Genomic DNA, 20,478 nt, shown 5'->3' with positions numbered 1-20,478 from the left:
TTCCTTTCCTGTTTTTTTTTTTAGTAGTTGTTTTCTTGATGTAATATTCACATATTATACACCTCCACGGTTAGATTTTTTTAAAAGTTATGTCTACATCATTACAATAAGGTGTAATGCTCCCTCCCTACTCCCACATTCATTGTTTGTCACCGAAATCCACCCCCAACCCCCATGTCTTTGAGAAGCCATTGCATCAGTTGTCTCTATGCATCAACTCCTTCTGTCCTTCACAAACTGGAAACCAAACAGAAACAATAAAAATTGAAATAGAAAGAAGAAAATAATAATATGAAGATAAAAATAAAGAGTAAGAAAGAAAAGGCAGCCAACAATATTAAAAAGCTGAAGAAGAAATTTCTGTTTTGTAACAATCGAGAAATAGTTAAGCCTAGAGCAAATTCAGGTTGGGTTAAGAGGGAGGTCAATTGACCAATATCATACTTGATCCACCATAATCAAGTTTACAATCATCTCTGGAAAACTATTTGAGTCCCTTGCCTGTGGCCAGAGGGGATCTCTCAGAGGCTTAATCAGACTAGATAGTCTGCAGATAGAGTTTGGCCTCCCACTGTCCTCCTTAGCTGTCTATAAATGAATGTTCACAATTTAAGCTCTGATACTTTCTCCTTCATCATATTGGATTTTGTTATCATCATCTTTAAATCATATGGATTGGTGTGCTTCTTGGATGTGGACTTAGTTGATGGCTCACTTAGATGACTGCTTGTTTTTAATACAAGCCTTTAAGACCCCAGCTGCTTTTTTGACCATACTTTGCTGTAGTACCCTTATCTTCAGAGATTTCTTCATGAAGGTGAGAGTCAAGCAGGATCATGTTATGTAAATGAATTGTTCTTGGATTGGAGCTTGAATTAAGTGGGAGTCCAGAAACCAACTCTTTGTCCATGGTTTATAAATAACTATAGTTTACTTTGGGGTCATATTATGACAAAAAACCAACAAGAACAACCAACGGGAAAAATAACAACAACAAAACCAATAATATACAAAACCAAAAACAACCCCCCACACTCCCCAACAAAAAGCAGAACAAACCAAAAAGAAAAAAACATTGTCAATCATCCGCCCTGGGCTACAAGGTGATTACCTTGAGAACATCAATAAGTCATCAAATGGCATAGAATTTATAGTTGACATGAGGAGTTTATGTGAGTAGAGTCCAACTGTGAGTTGCAATCCAGTAATTGCTATTTTGTACAGAATGGTTTGGTTTGCTAACGGGGGGGGGTAGTGTTAGGGGAAATTTTCCTGTAATATTACTTTTTTTTAAAAATCTTTTTATTGGGGCTCGTAAGGCTCTTATCACAGTCTGTACATACATCAATGGAGCAAAGCACCCTTATACATTCGTTACACTCATCATTCTCATAATTCACCTTCCACTTGGGTTCCTGGAATCAGCTCGGTTTCCCTTTTCGCCCCCCGTCCCCCTCACTCCCCGATCCCACCCCTGGTCCCTTGATAGTTTATAAATAATTATTATATCTTATCTTACACTCCGCGGCAATTCACCTCCCCCACCTCCCCCATTGCCCATCTCCCAGAGAGGAGGTTACACATAGATCTACGAGATCGGTTCTCCCTTTCTACATGCCCTTCCCTCCTGGTGTCGCCACTCCCACCGCTGGTGTTGAGGGGTTTGTCTGTCCTAGATTCCCTGTGCCTCCAGATCCCCACTGCACCGCTGTACATCCTCTGGTATAACCAGGTCCGCAAGGCAAGGTAGAATTGGGGTCATGATGATTGGGAGGGGAGGAAGCTTTCAGGAACTAGAGGAAGGTTTTGAGTTTCATTGTTGCTACACTGAACCCTGAGTGGCCCATCTCCTCCTCACTACCCCTCTGGAAGGGGTATCCAGCTGTCTACAGATGGGCACTGGGTCTCCATCACGCACTCCCCCTCTTTCACGGTGATGTGATCCTCACCACCACCCCACCTTTGTTGTAGGAGACCTGGTCTCCTCTGTCCTTCATGGTCACCTATGTTGGTGTGCTGCTTCCGTGTGGGCTCGGTTGCTTCTGGGCTAGATGGCCGCTTGTTTGCTTTCAAGCCTTTAAGTCCCCAGACGCTATATCTCTCAGTAGCCGGGCACCATCCGCCTTCTTCACCACACTTGCTTATGCACACTTTCGTCTTCAGCGATTATGTGAGGAAGGTGATCACACAATGATTGTTTTTGTTCCTTGGTGTCTGCTACATGGTCCATTCAACACCTTGTATTCACTTAGGCCATGTGAGTCTTCTCTGTGGGCTTTGTTGCTTCTGAGCTAGATGGCCGCTTATTTGCCTTCAAGCCTTTAAGACCCCAGACGCTATATTTTTTGATAGCCGGGCACCATCAGCTTTCTTCACCACGTTTGCTTACACACACGTCTGTCTTCAGTGATCATGTCGGGAAGATGGGTATCCTGCAATGACTATTTAGCAGGGCGAGGTGCTATTGTATTGGGGGATTATGCATGAGGAGGCCCAATGTCCATCTGCTACCCTACTACTGAACCTATAAATATATGCATATAAATCTACTGCCCCATAATCATAAATATATTTACATATGTACATGTCTGTATTTAGGCTTCTCTGTATGCACTTTGCCTCCTACTCCTTTCCTCTGTTTCCTTTCGCTTTCCTCCCGACCCATTCCCATGTTTAGCCTTCATTCTGGTTTCAGTAATTCCTCTCAGTTACCTTGCTCTTGTTCACTCCCTAGCAGTCCTCCCCCTCCCCCCCTCCCTACTCTGGTTTTGAACCACTCTCTGTTCCCTTGTCCCTGTGTTGGGCGACACCTCCTCCCTTCCCCTACCTCCCACGCTCTCATGTCCCTCCAGGACCTTGGTCCTGTTGTTTTCTTCTCTCATTATTTGTCCAGCCTATCTTGTCTAGGTGGACCTGCTGACATAATAATATGTGCATACAAATGGATATGACTTTGACTGCGCCCAAGTGGCCCATAAGAACATGGCTTTGACAGAAGCAACATCGACACGCTGATAAGCAGAAAAGCCACTAACATACAAAATTTACAAGGTACAAAACAAATTTTAAAAAGACTAAACAAAAAGATAGAAAATATTAAAAGAAAAATTGCTAGTAGTTCAAGGTCATTTCGTTGGCCTTTAGGAGTGTTTTCTAGGTGTAGCTTGTGAGGCGCCACGTCCTGCCCCGGAAGACCATTCTTTATACTCCCTCGGGATCCCTTTGCTCTGCTTCCTCCACTGCTCCATTGCACGCCCCCAGTGTTTGCCTCAGTGTGGCGGGGTCAGCTCATTCGCACATCCCCCATTGTGTCTCAGGTGCATCCCCGTGTAGGGCCATGTGTTGGTGCAGGATGTCGCGTCTCGTAGTGTGGCCAGCTGAATGGTCCTCTCTGTATGATGGGCCCTTCTAGCTGGTCTATCGACCTTGGGCTTGGTGGACCCAGGTGTACTCCACTACGTCCTTTCTCCTTCTTTTGTTTCAGCTTCCTTCTGGATGTGGTATGGTGGGTCAGTTCCTTTCCCACTCCAGACGATCTATTTTTGTTTTCTGTGGTATTCCCTTCGAGTGTGGGGTCGGCCTAATTCTGGTTTGGGCCGGCTTGTCGTCCAGCCTCTTTGTGTAGAACTCTGTACTTTGCGTTGCCCTCCTTGTTTGGTGTGTCGTGGTGGGGTCCGGATGCATGTTCCAGATCTGTGGGGACACAACCGATACTCGCCCCCGTGTGGGTTAGTACCTCCACCCCATAACATCCATTTGGATTCTCCCTCTCCCAGTTCTCCCTCTCCCTGCCCCACTACTCCTTCTTTATGCTGGGCTCTCATATACCTCCCTAAGTGTGGCCTGCCCTCCCTACAACTATCTATGCTTCCTCCCGTTTATTGTGGGATGGATGTTTATTCTTCTATTTCTGTTTTGCTGATTGTACTTACCTCAGGGGACTCATGTTGTACCTGTCCCTTTGGGTCTGGCTTACCTTGCTTAACATAATTCCTTCCAGCTCTTCCCATGAAATAACGTGTTTGATGTGCTCATCGGTGCTTTTCAGTGCTGCATAATACTCCATTGTGTGTATGTGCCAAAGTTTGCTAATCCACTCGTCTATCGATGGAAACATAGGCTGTTTCCAAGTCTTTGCTATTGGAAATTGTGCCGCAATAAACATTGGAGCGCATATGACTGGTCGTGTTTTATTTGCTGCTTCAACCGGGTATTGCCCAGGTGAGGGATGACTGGGTCATAAGGTAGATCAATTTCCATTTTCTTTAGGTATCGCCGGATTGCTTTCCACAGTGGCTGTACAAATCTGCACGACCACCAGCAGTGGAGGAGGGTTCCTACTTCACCACAGCCCCTCCAACACTTGTTGCTCTCTGATTTACTGATCTGGGCTAGCCTCAGGGGTGTTAGGTGGTATCTCATGGTTGTTTTGATTTGCATTTCTCTTACGGCAAGGGACTTCGAGCACTTTCTCATATGTTTATTGGCCATATTGATCTCCTCTCTAGTGAAAGTTCTTCTCAATTCTTTTGCCCACTTCTTTAGGGGGTTAATTGTTTTCCTCTTTTTGCAGGTCACGATGGTGTTGTAGAGTTTAGTAATGAGCCCTTTGTCTGATGTGTCATTACTAAAAATCTTCTCCAAGTCTGTGGGTTGCCTTGTCACCCTCTTGGCGAAGTCTTTCGAGGTGCACAGGTGTTTTATTCTTATTAGATCCCATTTGTCGATTTCCAGTTCACGTGTGTGTGTGTCCCCTTCCCTGTTGCAGTGAGTCATGTGCTCCCTGGGCCAGTGCTCTGAGATTAGTCCCGATTCCCTCCTTAATGGTCCTCATGGTTTGGGGTTTGACTTGTAGATCTGTGATCCACCTTGAGTGTATTCTTGTGCATGGGGTGAGGTAAACGTCTTGTTTCATCTTTCTACATGTGGATATCCATTGTTTCCAGCACCACTTATTAAAGAGGGCATCTGCTTCCCACTTGACGTTTTTGGGACCCTTGTCGAAGATCAGTTGTCTATATGCTGATGATTTTACTCCTGGGCTTTCTATTTTTTCCCACTGGTCTGAGTGTCTATCATTGTGCCAGTACCATGCTGTTTTGACCACTGTAGCTGTGTAGTAGGCATTAAAATCAGGTAGGGCCAGTCCTCCAATTGTGTCCTTCTTCTTGAGGAGTTCTCTGCTAATTCTGGGTTTCTTCCCTCTCCATATGAAGTTAGTGGTCAGTTTTTCCAATTCTTTGAAGAAGGTTGATGGTAATTGGATTGGTACAGCATTGAACTTGTAGAGTGCCTTAGGAAGAACTGTCATCTTTACTATGTTCAGCCTACCTAACCATGAGCAGGGGAGGGTCATCCATTTGTGAAGGTCACTTTTGGGTTCCTGTAATAGGGTTTTATAATTATGCTTATAAAGGTCTTTAGTATTTTTTGTTAAATATATTCCTAGGTATTTCAGTTTGTTCTTGGCTACTGTGAAGGGTACTTCCCTCTTAATCGCCTCTTCCATGGCCCTGTCCGATGTGTATAGAAAACCTACCGACTTCTGTTTATTGATCTTGTATCCTGCTCCTCTTCCATATTCCTCTATTGCTGTAAGTATTCCAACTGTGGAGTTTTGGGGGTCTTCAATGTATAGAATCATGTCATCTGTAAATAGCGATAGTTTCACCTCCTCCTCTCCCAACTGGATCTCTTTGATGTCCTTCCGCTATCTTATGTTGTTAGCCAGAACCTCCAAAACGATATTGAATAGAAGAGGGGCCAGGGGGCATCCTTGTCTTGTACCCTTTTTCAGTGGTATTGTTCTTATCTTTTCTCCATTGACTATGATGTTGGCTGTTGGTCTTTCATAGATAGCTTGTATGAGCTTGAGGAACTTACCTTCCAATCCTATCTTCATGAGTGTTTTGATTAGGAATGGGTGCTGGATGTTGTCAAATGCTTTTTCTGCATGTATGGATATTATCATATGGTTTTTATCCTTTTTCTTCTCGATGTGATGTATGATATTGATGGATTTTCGGATGTTAAACCATCCCTGCATCGCTGGGATGAATCCTACCTGGTCATGGTGTATGATATGTTTTATGTTCCTTTGTATTCTATTGGCCAATATTTTGTTAAGGATATTTGCATCTATGTTCATTAGAAATATTGGTCTATAATTCTCCACACCTGTGGGGTCTTTTCCCTGTTTGGGTATCAAAGTAATGCTGGCTTCGTAAAATGAGTTTCGGAGCTTGCCGTTCTTTTCTATGTTATGGAATACTTTGTGGAGGATCGGTGTCAGCTCTTCCCTGAATGTTTGGTAAAATTCTGCTGTGTAGTCATCTGGCCCTGGGGTCTTTTTCCTTGGTAGGTTTTTGAAGACACTCTCTATTTCTTCCTTCACTATGGGTTTGTTGAGGTTCTTGATTTCTGTCTCAGATAATCTAGGGAGAGATTGTTTTTCTAAATATTTATCCATGTCTTCCAAGTTTCTGAATTCATTAGAATACAAACCTTCATAGTACTTTGTGATTATCCTTTTTATCTCATTGGTGTCTTTTGTTATTGCCCCCGATTCATCCCTCATCCTGGCTCTTGATGTTTGCTCCTTTCTATCTTTGGTAAGTTTTGCCAGAGGAGTGTCAATTTTATTAATTCGTTCATAAAACCAGCTTCTAGTTGCGTTAATCCTTTGCATTGTTCTTTTGTCTTCCCACTGGTTTAACTCCGCCCTGATTTTTATTATTTCTTTTCTCTTGCTATTGGAGGGGTAGTTCTGTTGACTCTGTTCTAGTTGTTGGAGGTTTTGTGTTAACATATCTGTCATAAGCCTTTCTTCTTTTATCATATATGCATTCAGTGATATCAAGCTACCTCTGATAACTGCCTTTGCAGTGTCCCATACGTTTTGATATGTTGTATGCTCGTTCTCATTAGTTTCTAGAAATTTCCTAATATCCTCTCTGATCTGGACCTTAACCCATTCATGTCGCAGGAGATCGTTGTTTATTCTCCAATTGGTGGCCCTTGCTTTTCGGGGTGCCCTCCTATTACTCTCCAGCTTTATGGCATGGTGGTCTGAGAAAAACATCTGGATAATATCTATGTGTTTGAATTTACTCAGGCTGGCCTTGTGTCCCAGAATGTGATCTATTCTTGAGAAAGATCCGTGTGGATTGGAGAAGAATGTGAAACCTTTTGCTTTTGCATGAAAGGCTCTATAGATGTCTATCAGTCCCTGTTGCTTAATTACATTGTTTAGCTCTCTGGCCTCTTTGCTGAGCTTCTTTCCCTGTGACCTGTCTTTCTCTGATAGTGGATTGTTGAAGTCCCCCACTATTATTGTTGTTTCCGTGATTTCTTCTGTCATTTTTTAATAGTTTGTTTGACGAAATTTGCCGCGCCATTATTAGGTGCGTAAATATTCAGTATGCTAAGTGTTTCCTGGTTTACTGAGCCTTTGAGCATTATGTAGTGTCCCTCTTTTTCTCTTTTTTATGTTTTGGATCTTGAAATCCATTTTGTCGGATATTAAGATAGCCACTCCTGCCTTCTTGGAGTTACCATTTGCTTGGTACACTTTCTGCCAGCCCTTAATTCTTAGCATATGCTTGTCTTCTCGCTTAAGGTGTATCTCTTGCAGGCAGCAGATTGGTGGGTTATGTTTTCTAATCCAGTCCTCCAGCCTCTTTCTTTTAATGTATGAATAGAGCCCATTTGTATTCAGAGTGATTATTACTATCTCTGGCTTCATAGTTGCCATATTCTGTTTTGTGTTTTGAGTCTTTGCCTATCTTCCTTCATGTCAGTGTACTGCGTTTGAGTCGAGGGTTTCTATCATGTCCTCTTTTCCATCTGAGACCGTGTTGTCCTGGTACGTGTTGCTGGCATGTTGGCTTCTAGATGGAGATGGGCTATGTGGTGGTCTCCTGGTGGTTCTAGTTGGAGCTTGATCTTCTGGGCATAGTGAGTCAGCCAGTATGTTCTGCAGGGTCGGGTGACTTGCAGCATATTTTTTGAGTTCTTCCTTGTCCCGGAAGACCCTTATCTTATCCTCTATCTTAATGGATAACTTGGCAGGGTATAGGATTCTCGGGGAGGCATTTTTATCTTTCAGTTTTTGGAAGATGTTGCTCCATTCTCTCCTCCTCTTCATGGTTTCTGCTGATAAGTCTGAGCATATTCTTACCTGCGCTCCTTTGTATGTGACTGTCTTCCTTTCTCTTGCTGCTCATAACATTTTCTCTTTTTCCTCTAAGTTGGATAATTTTACAATTATATGTCTTGGCGTGTTCTTCTTGGTGTTTAACTTAGCCGGCGTCCTCTCTGCTTCCTGTATGAGAGTTGGATTCTCCTTTGTTAGGTTGGGAAAGTTTTCTTCCAGAAATTCCTTTGCTATCTTGGCAGTCGATTTGTGTGTTATGTTGTGTTCTGGTAGACCGATTATTCAAATATTATTCCTCTTCATAGCTTCTGTCATTGATCTCAGGCTGTCTTCTGTTTCTTTAATTTTCCTATCTGATTGTTATTCTCGCTAGCTTCGTTTGGTTTGAGTGTCCTCGAGTTCACTGATACGGTTCTCAGCCTCCTCAAGCCTAAATGTAGCTTCTGTAACCTTTTGTGTGGCCTCTGCTACCTCCTCTGTTAGTTTCTGCACTTCCTTTTGGTGGGTAGAATTCATCCCTCTATTGTGGACTTCATCCCCTCTATTGTGCATTTCATCCCCTCTATCGTTGCATTCTTATTCTGGTTTGCTTCTCTTAGCTCCTGTATTACTACAAGCAGAGTTCTGAATATTTCCTTTTGTGGCTGATCTATATCTGTTTCTTCTATGAGTGACGTTAGGTCTGTTAAAGTGCCTGGTTTCTCTGATTTTTTTTTGTTGGGAGTGATGTGGTCTGTTGATTTTTCCTTGATCCTTTCATAGGCCCCATGCTTCTGGGAGACAGGAGTAACCTTATCTATGTTATTGTTAAGGATTCTTTCTGGCGATTGCCTATGACTTACTGTAAGGGTGGGTCAGACTCCTGTGTTGACCGAGTTCCCTGTCGGGTTGGTGACCCACAGTGCCGAGATGTTTCAGCAGCTGGAGTGGGTGCTGGGGCCTCAGTGAGTGCCCTCAGGCTGCTTTGACCAGGTGTGACAAGGTACCCTTAACAGCCCCCTTCATGAGGAGGGGGGATTAGTAATAAAAAGGATTTGAAAGGTTAATGATATAAAAAGAGTTTTTAACAGGATATTGGGCAGAGGAAGAAAAAATTGGAGGGAGAGGGAAGATAATCTATAATAGAAGAGGGACAAGCTGTGATACTAATAGAGGTGGAAGGAGAAGAAAGAAAAGAGAGAGAAGGAGAATCTATAGAAAAGGGGCAGAAGAGAAGTACAAGCATTAATGATAAAGTAGGAAGGACGGAGAGAGAGAATACAGCACAGAAAGTAAAAGAAAGGAAAGAAGGAATAAAAAAACAAAACAAACAAAAAACCCAAAAACCAAAAAACAAAAAAAAGAAAGAAAAAAACACACACACACACAAAAAACATATGCTAGATGGAGGATGTGTAGATGTGTATGTCTGAAATTTTCCCCCTTTCCCTCTAAGCGCTGGTGATGCCTAATAGAGCGCAGAGGTGGCTGAGTTCGTATTGTCCCACGATGTGGTGCTGATCTATGTGTTGTTGGGAATGCTCTTCAGCTCACCAAGCCCTCCCAGGTCCGGCCGCTCCCCACTGGCAGTCCTCGTGTTCTAGCTGGGAGGTGCTAGGGCAGCTAAGGGTACTGTGTGGAGGCTCAGGCCATCATGCCCGTCTCCTGTGGTGGCTGCGGCAGGCTGTGGCAGGCTTAGGGCTGGCACTGGGGACCCCACAGGGCCCCCAGGTGGTGAGAGCCGGCTGGAGCTCACCGACGGCTCCTCAGGGACTGCAAAGCCGAGTCCCAGGCTCCCTGCAGGTGGAATGTTTGATCTGCCCGGGCTGTGAGCAGGCGCGGGGAGGCCCCTTGGACAGCTGCGCAGACAGCAGCGCGAAGCTGCAGGGGAGGGCACCTACTCTTGTGCCTGGCGCCGGGAGTTGCCCTCGGCGGGCAGACTCAGCAGCGCGGGCCGCGGCGCTCCGCGGAAGCGCAGGGTCCGGGACAGGCGTGGGTTGGGCTATGGCTCCCGCCGGCGGGAAGTGCTCAGCGCAGGGTCCCAGCCGGTAGTGGTGCTGGCACTAGGCCCCCGGGGTGGGCGGGGTTGGGCGGCCAGTGCACGGAGGGCAGGTGGAGAGGTCCGCGGCAACAGTGCGGGTGGATGGTCCCCCGTGGGGGTCGCCAGACAACCCGCGGGTCCGCTCCCTGGAGCTTGGATGAATGGAGGGAGGGACGCGGGCCCGAGGGCAGATCGCTGCCTTGACGGGAGAGGGGAACTGCTGGAGAGGAAAGCTTCTCTCCCAGTGGGGATCCGCGAGTGGGCCGCTGGTGTAGGGGAGCGTGACCTGCTGCGCCTCTGTAGGCAGGGCAGGCAAGCGACTCTGGGCTGGGGTCCATTTTGGGGATGGAGCTTAGGCTAGTCGCCAGTGAGCTCGCGGCAGCTTAGTGACCAGAGATGTCCCACGAGACTGGTCCTCTTTCACCTAGACCCCTGCTTAGGACAAATGCGTGGGGTGGGACTGGGGTGCTGTCCCAGGGGGATATTTCACTCACCAGACTCCTACTTTTCAGCTACCTGGTCATCAAACCCGCTTTGTATGGAGGAGCTCTCAGAGTATGTGGGTGTCCCCGTCGGCCATCTTCCCGGACTTCCCCTGTAATATTCCTTATAAGGGCAGATCCTTGCCTATTAGATTAATACCTGCCATATAAATGCAAGGAGAACATTGAGATACTAAATGTACAGTGCTTCTGGGGCCCCTTTCATTGGATACAGATTAAGCTAGGGGTGCCACCCAATGTCCGAGACCATTTCCACAGCCTTGGGGTGGCCATCCTTTGTTTCTTCTCCCATCAGGGAATTTCAGTCCTAAGTCCAAGGGCTACATGTAGTTTATTGGTAGGGCTCAGTTTTGTGGTAGGGCCCAGGGATTTCACGTTGAGCCTTTATGGTGTGGTCCTTCGGGGATGCCATGTTCCTTGTAAGGCCAACGTCTAAAATCATCATAGGGCTTAGCCCCTGACGACGTTCACCTAGGGTGGGGTAAAACTTATTCAGAGTGTTTGCTGAGGAACGTAGAACCAGATTATTCTCCCGGTAGGTTCCCAACAATTATTGTTCAGCATCCCTTTCTGATGTGAGGTTGTTCCTCTCCTTTTGTTCAGCATACCCACTAACAGAAATAAAACTACCTTCTCTGAAATATAGCTGCTTCCCTCCCCTGATCTTAACTTGATCTTCCAGTTCTGTTCTCCTCTCATTCCAGTGGAGGGAGAGTCGATTTGTCGCAGCCTTGTCTCAGTGTGGTATAGCATCAAGTGGTTGGTTATCTCCCTTTTTCCTCTTCTTTAAGAACTGACCCTAGCCCATATCCTCCGTCGAGGTGGTCCTTAGGAAGTACAAATAAGGTGGGTGATGTATAGTTCATGGTCTGTAAGCAGGCTTTCTACCCCTTTTGGGGGGAATTGGTATCTAAGGCATTTTAATTGGTGTTTCTCCTTATAGTAGTGGACTCATACAGTATTTGCTCTTTTGTGATTGACTAACTTCACTCACATAATGGTTTCCAGATCCTACCATGTCATGCGGTGTTTCATGCTTCATTGCTGTTTTTTAGGGATGCGTACTATTCCATTGTGTATATGTACCATAGTTTGTCGTTCCATTCTTCTACTGTTTGGGCAGTTGGGCTGCTTCCACTTTCTTGCTATTGTGAACTGTGCCGTTATAAACATATAAATATGAGAGCATACATCCACTCATGTTATATCTCTTACTTGGTGGTGGTGGTGGTGGTGGTGGGGTGGGGGTACATGCCAAATCATCGTATTGCTGGATTATTTGGGATTTCAATTCCCAATTGCTTTAAGTATCCTCATATTATTTTTCATAGTGACTGTATGTATTTACAAGTCCACCAACAGTATATATGAGTTCCATTATCTCCACTTCCTTTACAACATTTATAGTGTTTTATTTTTGAATTGGGCTAGTATTGTGGATGTAAGGTGGTATCTCATTGTAGTTTTAGTTTGCATATCCCAGATGGCTAGTGATCGTGAGCATTTTTTCATTTTTTTGACATTTGTATTTTCTTTTTTGGAACTGTGTGTTCATGTCTTTCCCCCACTTCTAATTGTGTTGTTCTTTTCTCATTGAGCTATTGTAGAGTAACACAGTGAAAGTTTATTGTGCCAATCTGGCTTATAAACACATGTGGGGTTAATTGAAGGGCAGAGAGATAAATGGCTCCATGAGCCTCACCTTTCGAGTTCTTGGGTCTCTTGCTTTCTGATGGTCGGACCAGGGTGCACCTGCCCTAGCCAGTTCCCTGCTTTAGCTAACAAGGCTCACCTCTTCAAGTGCCAGGTCTCCTACTTGGTTTTTCTTTTTAAATTTTTTGCTGATCCTGGGTCTTTTACCTACCCATATGAAAGTAGTAATTCGTTTTCCATTTCTTTAAGCAATGTACTTGAAATTTATATTGGGATTGAGTTTTATCTGGAGATAGTTTTAGGTCTTCTTGCCATTTTCACAATATTAAAACTGCCTATTCATGAATATGGCATATTCTTCTATCTATGTCGATTTTTTGTTTGTTTCTTGAAGCAATGTTCTGTAGTTTTCTCTATATGTTTTTCGTTTCCTTAGTTAGATTTACTCTAAGTATTTCTTCTTTTATGTGGTTATTGTATATGCTATTCTTTTCTTTTGTAACTCTTCTCACTGATGTACAGGAATCTGATTGATTTTTAGTTGTTAAATTTGTATCCTGCTACCTGGCTGATTCCTCCTGTTGTTTCCAGCAGGTTTTTGGTAAAGACATAGGGATTTCTATATATAGGATCATATTACCTGCAAATAGCCAGAGTATCACATATTCTTTGCCTATTTGAATTCCCTTGGTTTCTTTTTGTCATCTGACGGCTGTAGCTAAGACTTCCAGCATGATGTTGAATAAGAGTTGTGAGAGGGGATAACCTCGTCTGGTCCCTACTTTCAATGTAACTGTTTCTAGCTTTCCCTATTGAGGACGATGTTGACTGTTCTTTTTTTCATATGTGGCTCTTATTACGTTGAAGAATTTCCCTTCAATTCCTATATTGTTGAATGTTTTGATAAAAATTGTGTGTTGCATATTTTCAAATGTCTTTTTGGCATCTACTGATATGCTCATTTGGGTTTTACTCTTTGCTTTGTTTATGTTGTGGCTTACATTGATTGTTTTTTAATGTAATCCCTTCAATGAATTCTACTTGTTCGTGGTGAATTATTTTTTCGATGTGATGCTGAATTCTAATGGCCAGAATTTTGTGGAGGATTTTAGCGTCTATGTTCATGAGGGATATTGATCTTTACTTTCTATCTTTGTGGGGGTTTTGTCTGCTTAGGTATCAGTGTTATCCTGGCTTTATAAAATGAGTTTGGTAATTTGTTATCTTTTTCTGTGTTCTGGAATAGTTTGTGTAGTATTAATGTCAGATCTACTCTGAATACTTGGTATAATTCCCGATGAAACCATTTGGTCCCGGACTTTTCTTTGTTTGAAAATTTGTAATTACCTGCTGTTGTGGTAAGGGGGGTCCCCAGTATTCTAATGGATCCTCAGGAGTGACTTTGCAATTGTGGAAAATATTAAAGACAGACAGACAGTGGGATACAGGAGCTCCTCGTCCCATGTCAGAACTGCGAGAGAGAATGTGTTTTCCAATGGGTATAGATCATGGGGATTGCAGATCTTTCAAAAGGCATGCATGTCACACAGCTAACATATGACATAGTCAATGGGTAATATCATAAGCGGGTAACATAATAAACAAGCGATAAGGTGAGTCAGAATCTTGACCTTGTGCTAGTTGAGGTTGAACCCCCCCTGAGTTTTCCCCAGGGGTAATAATCTCTGATCAGTATCAGCAAGAGATTTCAAAACAGAGTTTCTACCTTTTATGGTGGGTTAGCTATACATCCTGATTTCTCTTATCTGCAGATAACCTTCAGAAATAGTGAGTAACCAGATGCATGAATGAGACATCTTTTATGGTAACTTCTTTATGACTGTTCCTTTGTGGGGGAGGTTATTGGAAGGACTGTGTTCAGTCATGTGTATGTATATTAAGATTTATTTGTATTTCACAATTGTGAGGGTCTTCCCTCAGTGGAGTTGGCTTTTGAGACCAGTAATTATGAGTATAGAGGATTTAGCTACATTACATTCTTATCCAGTATCTCAGTTTACCACAACATGCTCTATTTCTTCTTTTGTTATGGATTGGTTGAGTTTTTCAATATCTTTCTCCGTAAATTTGAGTACATGATAGTTTCCTAGTTGTATTTTAATTTCATCCTCATTGTCAAATTTGTTTGAATCCAATTTTTCATAATAGTGTGCTATTATTCTTTTTTATTTCATTTGGTTCTGTTGTAATGTCACCCTTTCCATCTCTTATTCTGGGTATTTGCATCTTTTTCCCCCCTCTTCTTCTTCCTTTGTTAAGCTTGCCAGTGCCCTGGGTCTGTCTTTTTTGTTAATCCTTTCAAAGAACCAGCTTCTTGTTTTGTTGATTTTTCCCCATTTTATTTGTTTTCATATAGTTTTTTTAAAAACATTTTATTAGGGACTCATACAACTCTTGTCACAGTCCATACATACATCTATTGTATAAAGCGCATCTGTACATTTTTTGCCCTCATCATTTTCAAGGCATTTGCTCTCCACTTAAGCCCTTTGCATCAAGTCCTCTTTTATTCCCCTCCCTCCCTACTCTCCCCTCCCTCATGAGCCCTTAGTTGTTTTCCATAGCTTTTATTTCTGCTTTGATATTTATAATTTCTTTCTTTTTTGGGGGGTAATTTATGTTGTTGTCCTTGTTACAGTTCTTGAAGGTCTTGTGTAAGGCTGTTGATTTTTTATTTATCCCCCATTTCATGTGTGTGTTAATTGCTATAAATTGGATTCTGTTTACTGCTTGTGCTGTGTACCAAAGGTTTTGATATACTGTGGTAGCCTTCTCTTTTGTTTCAAGGAAGGTTAAAATTTCCTCCCTTTTTAACTTTATTACTCAAATAATTTTCTAGTATCATGTTTTCCAATCCCCTGCCTTTTTGTTTCTGTTGTCTTTATGTTCTCTTGTCTTTATGTATCTGTTTGTTTTATTGCTGTGTTTCTAGTTTTATATTACAGTAGTGCAAGGAGATAGGTTGTAGGCCCTCAACTTTTAAAAAACATTTTATTTGTTGAGACATGCTTTATGACCTAGTATGTGGTCAATTCTTGAGAATGTTCCATGTTTGCTGGAGAAGAATATATACTGTGTTTTCTGTTGGATGCAATGTTTTGTATATATCTATGACATCAATTGCATTATGTTGTTGAGCTCTTTTGTATTTTTCTTGAGTTTCTTGATGTTCCATTTTTCCTTGGGAGTGGCATATTGATGTCTCCCAGTACTGTTGTTGAGGCATCTATATCCTTTTTCAATTCTGTGAGGATTTGCTGGATGTATTTCAAGGGTCTTTCATTGGATGCATACATGTTTATTATGATTATGTCTTCTTAGGCTCGTTGTTTACTTGATAATTATGTAATGTCCGTTCTTTTCTCTTATTAGGTTGTTTGCCTTGAACTCCATTTTCTTTGAGATTATTATCACTGCCCCCAATTTCTTTTGGTTGCTGTTTTCTTGGTATCCTTTTGTGGTAGTTACATAATCTGTTGTCAATTTGAGACTTAAGAGTGAAGGGGTGAAGTTTAGCCTGTCAATCAGATCACAGCTTGATGACCTCATTTGGAGTCCCTAAGGAGACTCACCGGAGGCAGGACAATTGCTCACTCCCTGTGAGACACTACTGTTGAGAAGACATATGGAGCTATGCTAGAGCCCTGGAATTGAAGAAGCCATGTGGAGACTCCTGCCAGCGCTGGGGTGCTTGCACCACCATTGAATCCACAAAACTTTCCCACTGGCCTGTGATCCTCCTGCATTTGGCATCATTGCATGTGTTTCATTAGTCTGAAGAGGAATTTGTAGATTGGTATAGGACCTGTGGGCTAATATTGGACTTAAGGACTTGATATGGATGGGGCTGAAATGTTTTCTCAATATTTAATTGCTCTTGTATATTAAACTATTTCCTATACACATATGAGTGTCTGTGAAATTGTTTCTCTAGTCTACTCAGCCTAACACATTATGGTACCTTGAGAGTGGGGTACTAGAGAAACAAATCATAAAAATGGAGAGTGGATATTTGTTTGCCTTCTGCCCTGTGGTAGTTTTCTTCATTGGCTAGCCAGAGGTCACATATTTCCATGCAGCTTACTGGATTTTTTTCTGGAAAGAATATGGAAAATTAAAGTTTTGATTATTTTGTTTGGTTGTAGTCTTTGACTATTCATGTGTGAAATGGTGAAAATGAATGTGATTAATGTATATTTGGAGCTCAGGGTACAAAATTGCTCCTCAAATTTCTCAAATTAGAGAAAATGGCTAACAGATCAAAACGGATGACAAAAGCCTAGCTCTGGCTTGATGCTCTCAGAGGCCTAATCCCATATATGTGTATCAATCGAATAGTTTAGATAAAGAATTAAGATAAGCTAAATATGGTCTAAAGGCAAGGCAGCCAATGGGCACCCTGCTGAGGCAAAGTGAAGCAGCCCACATTGAATTGACCAGAACCTGACCAGATGAAGGGAAAATGTTTTTAGACTGTGAACTGGTGTATATTGCTGTTGATTTTATGCATGGCCTGTCCTGATTTGACTTTGCTTATGGATGCAGACTGACAAGGTTCCTACTGGAATGAAGATTCTTCATGTCAAAGAATATGATTGTCTCCTGAGAGCACTGAGTTGATATAAGTGGGCAGTATAGAAACTGAATACCCAAAATTGGTCAGAAAAGACATGAAGTGGCTGGTTTACACACTTTCATAGGTGGGGGAATGTGTTCATAGAATTATGGTGTGTGTGTTCACATAAGAATAGGATATCTTTGTTTTGTTCACTTATAGAATGTTACATTTAAATGACCCTTTGGTACTTATTTAATTTTATGCATTTTAGTTGTATCCTGTTAGGTAGAGTTAAGATTTTATTGTTCGAAAATTATATATGGCTAAAGAGTTGTGTGAAACTATCTAATTGACAAGGGGTGGTCTGTGGTAGTCACATAATCTGTTGTCAATTTGAGATTTAAGATGGAGGAGTGGAGTTTAGCCTGTCAATCAGGTCGCAGCTTGATAACATCATTTGGAGGCACTAAGGAGATAAACAGCTCACTGGATGCGGGACACACACACCTTGTGAGACATTCCTGTTGAGAAGACACATGGAGCTATGCTAGAACTCTGAAGATGAAGGAGCCACATAGAGACCCCAGCCAGTTCTGAGATGCTTACATTCCCACTGGATCCACAAGTCTTCCAACCCACTGGCCTGTGTTCTTCCTGCATTCAGTGTCATTGCATGTGTTGTGTGGGTCTGAAGAGGAATTTATAGATTGGTATTGGACCTGTGGATTAATATTGGACTTATTGACTTTACTTGGACTGGCTGGGGTATTTTTTACAATATTTAATTGCTCTTATATATAGAACTCTTTCCTATACACATACAAGTGTCTATGAATTTGTTTCTCTAGTCTATTCAAACTAACACACCTTTTGTCTGGCCTCTAATTTTTAGTCTGTTCATGTCCGGTAGTATGTTGTTTTACTATTTTGTGATCTTATAGGATGGCAGAGCAGAGCTGCGATTAAGGCCAAGGTTCTGCTTTGGTAGCTGGTATTCCTGAGAGTCCTATATTCTTTTTTATTAAATGTTTTATTAGGGGCTCATACAACCCTTATCACAATCCATACATACATCAATTGTGTAAAGCATATCTGTACATTCTTTGCCCTCATCATTTTCAAAGCATTTGCTCTCCACTTAAGCCCTTTGCATCAGGTCCTCTTTTTCCCCCTCCCTTCCTGCTCCCCCTCCCTCATAAGCCCTTGATAATTTATAAATTATTATTTTGTCATATCTTGCCCTGTCTGGCGTCTCCCTTCACCCCCTTTTCTGTTGTCCATCCCGCAGGAAGGATGTCATATGTAGAGCCTTGTAATCATTTCCCTCTTTCCAAACCACTCTCCCTCTACCCTCCCAGTCTCACCACTCACACCCCTGACCCTGAAGGTATCATCCGCCCTGGATTCCCTGTGCCTTCAGCTCCTGTCTACACCAGTGTACATCCTCTGCTCTATCCAGACTTGCTAGGTAGAATTCGGGGGACGGGGAGAGAAAGCATTTAGGAACTAGAGGAACGCTGTATTCTTCATCAGTGCTACATCACACCCTGACTGATTCATCTACTCCTATAGTCCTCTCTGCAAGGGGATCTCCAGTGGCCGACAAATGGGCTTTGGGTCTCCACTCTGCACTCCCCACTTCATTCACTATGGTGAGATTTTTTTTGTTCTGATGATGCCTTATATCTGATCCCTTTGACACCTCATGATCGTACAGGCTGGTGTGCTTCTTCCATGTGGGCTATGTTGCTTCTGAGCTAGATAGCCGCTTGTTTGCCTTCAAGCCTTTAAGACTCCGGATACTATTTCTTTTGATAGCCGGGCACCATCAGCTTTCTTCGCTACATTTACTTATGCACCCATTTGTCCTCAGCAATCCTATCATGGAGGTGTGCACCCAATGATATGATTTTTTGTTCTTTGAAGCCTGATCACTGATCCCTTTAGAACCACGTGAACACACGGGCTGGTGTATTCTTCAATGTGGACATTGTTGCTTCTGAGCTAGATGGCCGTTTGTTTTATCTTCAAGTCTTTAAGACCCCAGACGCTATATCTTTTGATAGCCAGGCACCATCAGCTTTCTTCACCACATTTTCTTATTCACCCACTTTGTAGTCAGCATTTGTGTTGGGAGGGTGAACATCATAGAAAGCCAATTTAATAGAAGAAAGTATTCTTGCATTGAGGGAATACTTGAGTAGAGGCCCAATGTCCTTTGCCACCTTAATACTAAACCTATAAATAGAGGCACATAGATCTATTTCCCCATCCTCATATATATTTGCATATGTACATGTCTTTGTCTAGACCTCTAAAAATGCCCTTTGCCTCCCAGGTCTTTCCTCTATTTCCCTTGACTTTCCTCCTGTCACACTACCATGCTCCTTCCCCAACTGGGTTTCAGCAATACCTCTTCATTACATTACCCTTGATCATGTCCTACCAGGCCTGCCACACCCACCTCACCACCAACTTCAATCATTTGTTTTTCCCTTGTCCCTGGGTTTGTTAACACCACTTCCTTACCCCCTGCCTTCCCCTATCCCAAATTTCCCTGGAACTGTCGGTCCTGTTGTTTTCTCCTCCAGATTGTTCATCCAGCCTATCTTATTTAGACAGACCTGTGGAGATAATAACAATCACAAAATCAAAATCAAGACAGAGCAAAACCAAGCAACAATATACAACAAAACAACAACAACAAACCACTGACAAAGAACAAAACAAAACACAACAAGAAAGAAAAGCTTGTAGTTAGTTCAAGGATTGTTTGTTGGCCTTTAGGGTGTTTTCCAGTCCAGTCTGTTAGGGCACCATGCCCTGGTCCCAAAGTTCACTTTCAGCATTCCCTGTGGACCATGCCGCTCCATTCCCTTGTTGTTCCACTGCACTCCCCCAGCGCTTTGCCTCAGTGTGGTGGGATCAGGTCAGGTGCAATTCCCACACTGTGTCTCCAGTGCTGTCCCCCGCAGGGTCATGGGTCAGTGAAGGACGTCATGTCTCATAGTGGGACTGGACATGTGGTCCTCTCTGTGGATGGGCTGTGCTAATTGGGGTCATCATCCTCAGGGCCTGGTGGGCCAAGATGTGCTCCACTCTCTCCTACTCTCCCTTCATCTGCTCCCGTGTGCTCCGATCAGATATGTCCCTCTCCTGGAGCTGCAGATTCAATGGAGTCCTTTGAAAAAAATTGTTCTGGGGGGAAGGGCAGGCATCCACTTAGTATTTGGTACTGGGGCCAGTCCCCCGAAACCTCTCCACTGGTTCCCTACTCCACGCCAGAATGTTACATTCACACCTTGCGGCACTGGGTTGAAGTCTGGTCCCTCTTTCCCTGTGGAGATATAAGCAATACCCTCTCCTTTGGTGGGTTAACACCCCATGCCCCCGCTACCCATTTCTTCCTTATTTTAATTCTTTTTTATTTCCTTTCCCCACCTCCTACCCAGTTGTCTACCATGTGCATCCCTGCATTTGATCTGGTCCCTGCCATACTACAAGGTCCTCACCCCAAAATGTTTGTATACAGTAGCTTTTTCTCTATGCCCCTTTTGCATTTTTTTAA

This window comes from Tenrec ecaudatus, chromosome 9, assembly GCF_050624435.1.
Source record: "Tenrec ecaudatus isolate mTenEca1 chromosome 9, mTenEca1.hap1, whole genome shotgun sequence".
Classification (NCBI taxonomy): domain Eukaryota; kingdom Metazoa; phylum Chordata; class Mammalia; order Afrosoricida; family Tenrecidae; genus Tenrec; species Tenrec ecaudatus.
This window is presented reverse-complemented; position numbering follows the sequence as displayed.